The sequence below is a fragment of the Diadema antillarum genome, unplaced genomic scaffold, assembly GCF_040938485.1.
Source record: "Diadema antillarum isolate AM-2024a unplaced genomic scaffold, OU_Dant_1.0 scf00000226, whole genome shotgun sequence".
Taxonomy (NCBI): domain Eukaryota; kingdom Metazoa; phylum Echinodermata; class Echinoidea; order Diadematoida; family Diadematidae; genus Diadema; species Diadema antillarum.
Window position 1 is genome coordinate 1,375,313 of NW_027271115.1, and position 7,922 is coordinate 1,383,234.

Here is a 7,922-nt window from a genome sequence, read left to right on the forward strand (position 1 = left end):
CTGCTGAAAGAAAAAGCTGCACTATTCATTTTTAAGCAGCTGCATAACATGTTACCACTGTTTTGATGTGATGAAATAACAGTGACAAAGAATGCACATTGCCCCAGAAATTCACACAATATCCTCAAACTGGAAAAAAAAAAACATAACAAACTTCATAAAACACGGATGTATTCATACTGGTATAAGTATATTTAAAGATATTAAAAAAATGTATAATATTAGACAGTCTGAATTGAATTCCTTTAATTACAAATGCTCTTGATTCAGTCAAGTGCGGCTTCTTTCATACATGTGCGCTAGAGGTGATATGAAAGTGTTTAATCTAACCTGAAGAAGACAAATGATCATTTTTTATTTTATTTTGCTTTTCACAGCATGTTTATTCTTTGTTTTGCTATGATGTGTTTTGTTTCTTTGTTGACATATGCATCACCTCTATGTTTGCATTGATTTTGGGTGGTTTTTTTTTTTCTGTATCTTTGATTTGTTTTGTTCATGTCAACTATTTTGTTTCACAGCCTCTATGAAAAGACAGCCTCTTGGTTGATTGAGGCTTTCAACCCAGTGACTAAATAAAACAAACAAACAAACAAAATGTATCAGAAAGAGAAAAACTCAATTTCTAATTAAAAAAAGAATGTCACTTTCTTCTTTTTATCAAAGTAGGGCAGTATTGCCAAGAGATTACTAGGACAGCAAAACCTTCAAATGTGTGATGTGGCCATAAAACTGATATTACGGATTTGTTATCAAAGAACATAGTTGCATTGCAATAAAGCTTGAATAAAGTCCCTGAATATTGAATCCCAGAAAACAGAAACCAGATAAACATGACTTTAAGAACATGGCCTTCAAAGTTCAAATGCAGTTAAGTATGATAGAGAAAAAGCATTGAAACATATTATGTCCACTCAAAATGCAATTGAAACAATGTTTCATATTACAAAAAAAATTAAATGTTAGCCTTTTAGATATAGAAAGGAGGGGGTTAAACTATCAGACTTTTTGATCTCTAAACCAGCAGCTGTAATGTTTTGAACGTAACAGAAACATGATGATGGTTCCTGAGGTTATGCTATGGATTCATAAGGATGTATCTGAATATCTTAAGGTATCTCAATTGTGTGTATTAACAGCTGAAGTACACTTACCTGTAAGATGGCTTCAAACCGCCGAAGAGCAAGTCTTAAGTGGTTCATTTCATTCTCTGTCAGCTCTGGGATTTCCTGAAACATGATTATGCCAAATCTACATCTCATCTTTTCAAAAACACTTTTCATTCACAGTCTGAATTACAAGCTATCAACACCACATCACAATCACTCCATTATGATCCATTTTCTTGATCTATGTCTTCACAACTGGAAAATCTTACACAAGTCATATACTACAGGGACGGATCCAGGAATTCTGTAAAGGGGGGCGCAACTAATATTTCTGGTGCCACTTCCGGGTTTCATTTAACTTTTTTTTTCTTTTTAACAAAAAAATAAAGGGGGGGGGGGAGTGCGCAGGTTGCGCCCCCCTCTGGATCCGCCACTGTACTACACTCATAGATAACTGAAATGGTCTTCTACTCATGTTGCAGGTCAATGAACTGGATGGGTTTGGCAATTCCAGAATTTGCCCAACATCTTTATTTGAATTCCCAGCAGGATCAAATAGGACAGGCCACTCCAGACCTCATATTGATCACTTTAATTTTGAATCTATGAATTTACCACCACACCAGTAGTCCTTGATATATGTCTACTTAATAATTTCATTAACATCAACAACCTGTCACTTCACAATAGAATTTAGTAGTTGTGGGCCTGAGAGGGTGAAAAAGAAGAACCTTATCAGGTGCAGGAAATTTCCATTCTAAATAATGAAAGACAAATGTGCTATGGAATATTTTGTCAGTATTGAACAGTCTTAATGAATACAGCTCCATGGTTGGTCATAAAGCAATCACATGAAATACAACAAGAATCAAAATTGTTACATTGCGAGAAGTGACATCAATGTAAGCTGATACAATTCAAGAATCTGACTGGCTGCCAATGGGGCTTTAATGAAATAATGTGTATTTATGTGGGAAACATTAAAAAAAAAACATACAATATTGCCTTGTCTATTCAAATGTAAATTAAAATAACAATTATTGGCAGTCCCTTGGGACTTCTAAATATACTCCCCTTGAGACAACATTTTCCCTCAGCACTTCACGCTTTGAGAAAATTTCATCTCTGGTGAATATTTAACTCTCACAGGAAAATCTGGTTTAATATTACACCTCAGAAAAAGCAATATTTGTATACTATAATGTATTCTGTAGCAAAGAGATTCAATCAGAGGGATGACACTACTGGGGGCATGTCATGTTAGAACACATCTAATTAGGGCATCATATTAGGTACACTATCTACTCCAGCAGGTTTAATATATGACCCTGCATCATGTTGAAATTTTCAGGCATTTCGCGCAACCAGAAACTAGCGCGAAAATAAAAGCATGCGAATGTTTTTGCTTGCCATATATTCCAGTAGTTGATGTCTTGATTCCACGGATTTAAAAACCTTCGAAACTCATCTTACCCGGCTAAGCGCAAAAAATTAGTCTTGCGAAAATATCCACTTTAACAGTATAACTAAATACAAGTGGACTTACCTAACCTATCTAAATAGCGTAAAGAAAGCACATATTCTGGAAAACTATTTACTGAGAAAAGAGGCTTTCAAAGTTAGGATCTATTCAAGTACTTAATCTGCACCTGTGCAATGAACGGGAAAAAAAAAAAACAGAATGAAAAACTCTGTGAAAACCGCAATTAAGGGATTACAAATTTAAGCTGAAATTTTGCTCAATAACTAAGCCTATTCTATTCCTGACTGATACCAAGTTTAAATGCAGTCAGAGGATTATCCTTTCAAGAGTGATCAGCATTGATAGTGAGGGGTGTCTAAAGGGTCTTTTAGAAATGAAAAGGGGCCTCTGAGACATGCCAAATCACAATATTCTATTCTATTCTATTCTACAAAAAGTGTTCTAGAAAAATTGCAAAAAACACAACTTGCCAATTGTTTTATGATCCCAAACTTTAGAATTATGTAGACGAAGAATTGCTCTTTCGGAAAATATCAAGAACTGAAGATTGACTGAGTGGACCAATGTCACCTATTTTGAGTCTTCACGTAAAATCAGGGTGTGCTACTTTTTGTTGGTTTAGTGAAGCACGGTCACATACATTTATATAAAATACACACTGTATTCTTGTGTTAATGGTCTCCTAACTGTTTTTACTAGCTAAATATACATTTTTATAGGATCTATACACTACAATAATTAGTTAGCTAATTAGTTGCATCCATACACACAGGCATATAAGCTTGTAAACTTTTTGCTCACCAACTTACCATCTGCAATAACACAATCAACAGTCTTGGAATCAGCAGTATTGAAAAAATATAATGTATGCTTTTAAACATGACATAACTTGCCTCCAAATGCCCATCCAGGCCACTTCTAAAATTGGCAAGACCAACCGGATTATCAGTCAGGAAACTGCGGTCCAGGTTTCTCAACACCTCTGAAATTTTAGCCTGGAATTGAACAAATTAAAACAGGAGGTTGTTTCTGCTCCTAAACCTAACAGTTATGTTTTTCATAACGCTGCTACGTATCTAAATAATGTCTCACATACAAAAGTACCTGGATAATAGATCGAAAATGATATTTTGCAAGAAACAAAAGCTTGAAATTACAGGAATTCACACTGCTGACAATGGCAGACAGTGAAGGTCAACGACTCAAATTTTTGTTGGTAGTCTCGTCACGTGATAGCTCTGGACAGATTGTACACGTTCCCTATGGTAGCAATTGTGACTGGGTAGTCTAACTTTACTGCAAAAGTGCATCAGGACTGCTCAACCAATGAACAAGATCTTTATATCATAAAAATGGGCAGAATCTCTGCTTTCTGTAACTGTGCACCCCAAGTTCGTGCGACCTCCTGTTCCCGAGATATCCCGTGTGGAAGAATTGCAAGATGGCAAAATATGTTCAAATTCGCCAAATTTGGACTGTTCACCATAGACAAATCTACTCATAAGGTACTTTTCTAATCAAAAGTGCGTCACTGCTACAAATGTTACAAAAATGATACACATAAATAATCCCTGAACTGTACACTTTCAGAATCTGGGCACCCCAAGTCTGCCACTTTAATAGTTTAAAAGTTATGGCAGATTTTGTGGAAAGACGCGTCGATTATTGACCCGTTTTACGTGTTGTAGCGTTCGTGCAGAAGTGCGGATTCGCAGATGACCAAAATTTTTCAATATGCTTGCAAAGCTTTGGAATCTGGATCACCACCAGTCCCAACATGTCCGGATAACTGAAGTTAGACTGTATTTCAACACGAAATTTTACAACATGAGTCCACATATGGGACTGTGGCACTGTTGTACATAACTGTATCATTTCTTTGCGTCACTCTGAAGTTTGGATGGCTTACTAAACATCAAATGATGAATTTAATGGCTCTAAATGTTTCGGGCAACGTCTTCAAAATGCAAAGAATTCACAACTTACCAACACAGAAGCTTTAACATACGCAGTTGCTTTCAGCTGAGAAAGTAGAGGCCGACCTGATATGCCTACTTCAGCTTGCATGTCAAGACACAGCAGCATTGTGCTAACATTTCCATCATAAACGTCCTCCCTGATCCTAGGCAGGAGAGAATAATATCAAAATCTCAGAGTAATGTAATATCATACATGGCAATATAAAGTCATTGTACCCATGTTGGGTATCTAGATTTATCAATGGTGAGAATGCATTAAGAACAGTACGGTAGAATGTGGTCTTTTGAATGAATATATTCATGCTTCCTTTTCAGCCTTGCAAATTATATTTTTTTACATTTGGAACAATTTGAAACATTCAACCCACGGTACAAACATTTGTAAAGGGTATAGGTTTTCCTTTACTTTTGCTGAACAGATAACATGAATTAAGGTGCCAAACACAATATTTCCTATAATTCTAGAGATTGTCATGGTTTCAATGAGTATAAGTCTTATTAATATATATATAAAATCAGTTTAATAATCAGTTTGCTAAAATGAGACAAAACTATCATGATTAATCTCCATATCAATAACATTATGAAAAGTATAGCACTATCACAACACATCTGACAGTGACATTATGTCTTAGGTATTTAAACTAGAAATATCACTCAATGTGATTGATACCCCCACCTATTTACATTGAAGGATTTAGCTCAACCAGCAATTACTTTGTATGCCTTTTATTGAAAAAAAAAAAACATTGTTACCATGGTAATGTATTGTTCAACATTGAATAAATGTACATTTTGCTCACAGTAGTGTAGCCCGTCTATATGTCAAAAATTCGACCTTGATTTTTCCGAGAAAATGGGAAAAAATGAGAGTAATAAATATAAAAATAGTATCGCTATGTATTTTGTTGAAAATCAGGTCACGTACTTTGGAGAGGTCAGAGAGCTTATAGTAATAATGTAGCCTTGAAAATAGGGAGGAGCGGGCAAATCAGAAAGTGAGAAAAAGAAAATTATGAATGTATCGATAAATTTATAGTATTGATGCTGAGTTGATAAAAATTTGTTTTGACGGGATAAAGCCCGTAGAGCTGCTGGAGGAACGAGAGCAATGTGAGGAAGAAATGTGCGGGTACGAAGTGTACACTGATGAGCGCTGGACATATCAGACAGTGACCGACGGTCAGAGCAGACAGCCAGTGAAACAGTATATCATGAATGGACGAAGTCTAAGCGAGTGAAACAGTATCGTCTGCTGGAGGAACGAGAGCAATGTGATGAAGAAATGTGCGGGTACGAAGTGTGCACTGATGAGCGCCGGACATATCAGACAGTGACCGACGGTCATAGCAGACAGCCAGTGAAACAGTATATCATATGACTGGACGAAGTCTAAGCGAGTGAAACAGTATCGTCTACTGTAAAATGTGAGGGTAAGAGGTGTACTCTGATGACCGACGGGCATATGAGACAGCGAGTGTATACAGAATATGACTGTCACGATAAATACGTAGTATTGAGGCAGAGTTGATAAACATTTGTTTTTGAGGGAGTATATAGGTATTGTGGACGTGCTCGCACTGACACGTTAAGAGTGACACGAGAGAACATGAATCGATATCTGAATGACATTTATTTCAATCCAGAACACGAAGCCAGTTTTGGCGGGGTAGAAAAATTGTACAAGTTCGTGCGAGAAGATGGTCGATATCGCTTAAGTAGGAAACAAATACGAGAATGGTTAGAGGGTATTGACACCTACACGTTGCACAAACCGGCCAGACGTCGGTTTAGTAGAAGCAGAGTCATTGTTGGCGGTATGGATGATCAGTGGCAAATGGATTTGGTAGATATGTCTGCGCTCTCCCGTTACAATTCGGGGTATAGGTATCTCCTTACATGTATAGACATTTTGTCTAAATTTGCCTGGGTAGTGCCCATCAAAGACAAACGTGGCAAAAGCTTGGTCAGTGCTCTGAAAATTATCTTCAAAACGCAGAGGTCTCCGCTAAAGATTCAAACGGACAAAGGCACTGAATTTACCAACAGAATATTTCAAGCCTTCTTGAAAGAGAAAGACATTGAGTTTTTTACAACTGAAAACGAAACCAAGGCTAGTGTCGTCGAACGTTTTAACAGAACGTTGAAAGAAAAGATGTGGAAATATTTTACTCACTCCAACACGTTGAAGTATACCCGCATACTCCCGAAACTCCTCCGAGCCTACAATAATGCCCAGCACCGTTCGATCAAAACAAAACCCGTGCTCGTCACCAAGAAAAATGAAGGTATCATCTGGCAGCGATTGTATGGTGATCAATCATGGGCATTACGTAAACAAAACAGACCTCGCTACGAAAAAGGTGAAAGAGTACGCATCAGTAAGATGAAACGAACTTTTGAAAAGGGGTACCTCCCCAACTGGACAGAGGAAGTGTACACAGTGTCTGGTCGTAAACATCGTGATTTACCCGTCTATCATTTAACCGATGATAATAACGAACAATTGAAAGGTACATTTTACGAACCTGAATTGCAGAGGGTGCGTAAGGACAAGGCGGACATGTATAGGGTGGAAAAGATACTGAGACGGCGAAAGCGAGGGGGTAAAACCGAATATTTCGTGAAATTTCTAGGCTATCCAGACACGTTTAATGCTTGGGTAGATAACATCGATAAAACCTATCGCAATTGAGGGAGGGCATCATTTTGACGAAAGAATCAGTATGGAAGGCGAGGAACAATTTTACGTGACTCTACCCAGTAATAGTTCGTTCGATTATTTTCCGGATAATACAGTCACCAGTTTTAAGACTAAATTAGCCGCGCCGCTCATATTTCACGCGCAGTGGGAGGTGGCATTGGTGGAAATAATTTATCCCTATTCTTGGTATAACGTGAATATTACGAACAACACATTTCAATTTCTACTGTCCGAAGAGGTGGTCAGCCATTGCGTTATACCTGAAGGACATTACAAAGATATAGGTAGTATATGCGAGGCACTGACAGCTGCTCTACCTGAACGATTTCGTAACAACTTCACTGTACAACGCGATTCGAGCTCGGGCAAAGTTATTTTTGATTTCGATCAAGTCAGCGCCATACAGTTAAGCGAGGGATTAGGTTACCTGTTGGGATTTCCCCGCGGCATCATTCGCGGTCACGCACAGGCGCCTTTTTCTCCGAACGTGAATGGAGGGATCAATACACTTTATCTGTATACGGACGTGATTTGCAATCAGCCCGTGGGTGACATCAGTGCCCCTCTCCTGAGAATTGTTCCCGTTCCCCACAGAAGGGCTGGTGAGATCGTCACGTTTACTTACCAAACCCCTCACTATCTGCCCG

At 37.9% G+C, this 7,922-nt stretch overlaps 1 long non-coding RNA gene across 1 annotated transcript; it reads right to left on the minus strand.

Annotated features, from left to right (window-relative positions):
* Positions 1 to 974: 974 nt before the first annotated feature.
* On the minus strand, positions 975 to 4,714 carry LOC139724699 (uncharacterized). The gene is made up of 3 exons (XR_011710478.1): positions 4,579 to 4,714; positions 3,486 to 3,587; positions 975 to 1,229 (listed from the first exon to the last, which is right to left on the minus strand). It is a non-coding gene; the product is annotated as an uncharacterized lncRNA (long non-coding RNA).
* Positions 4,715 to 7,922: the final 3,208 nt, after the last annotated feature.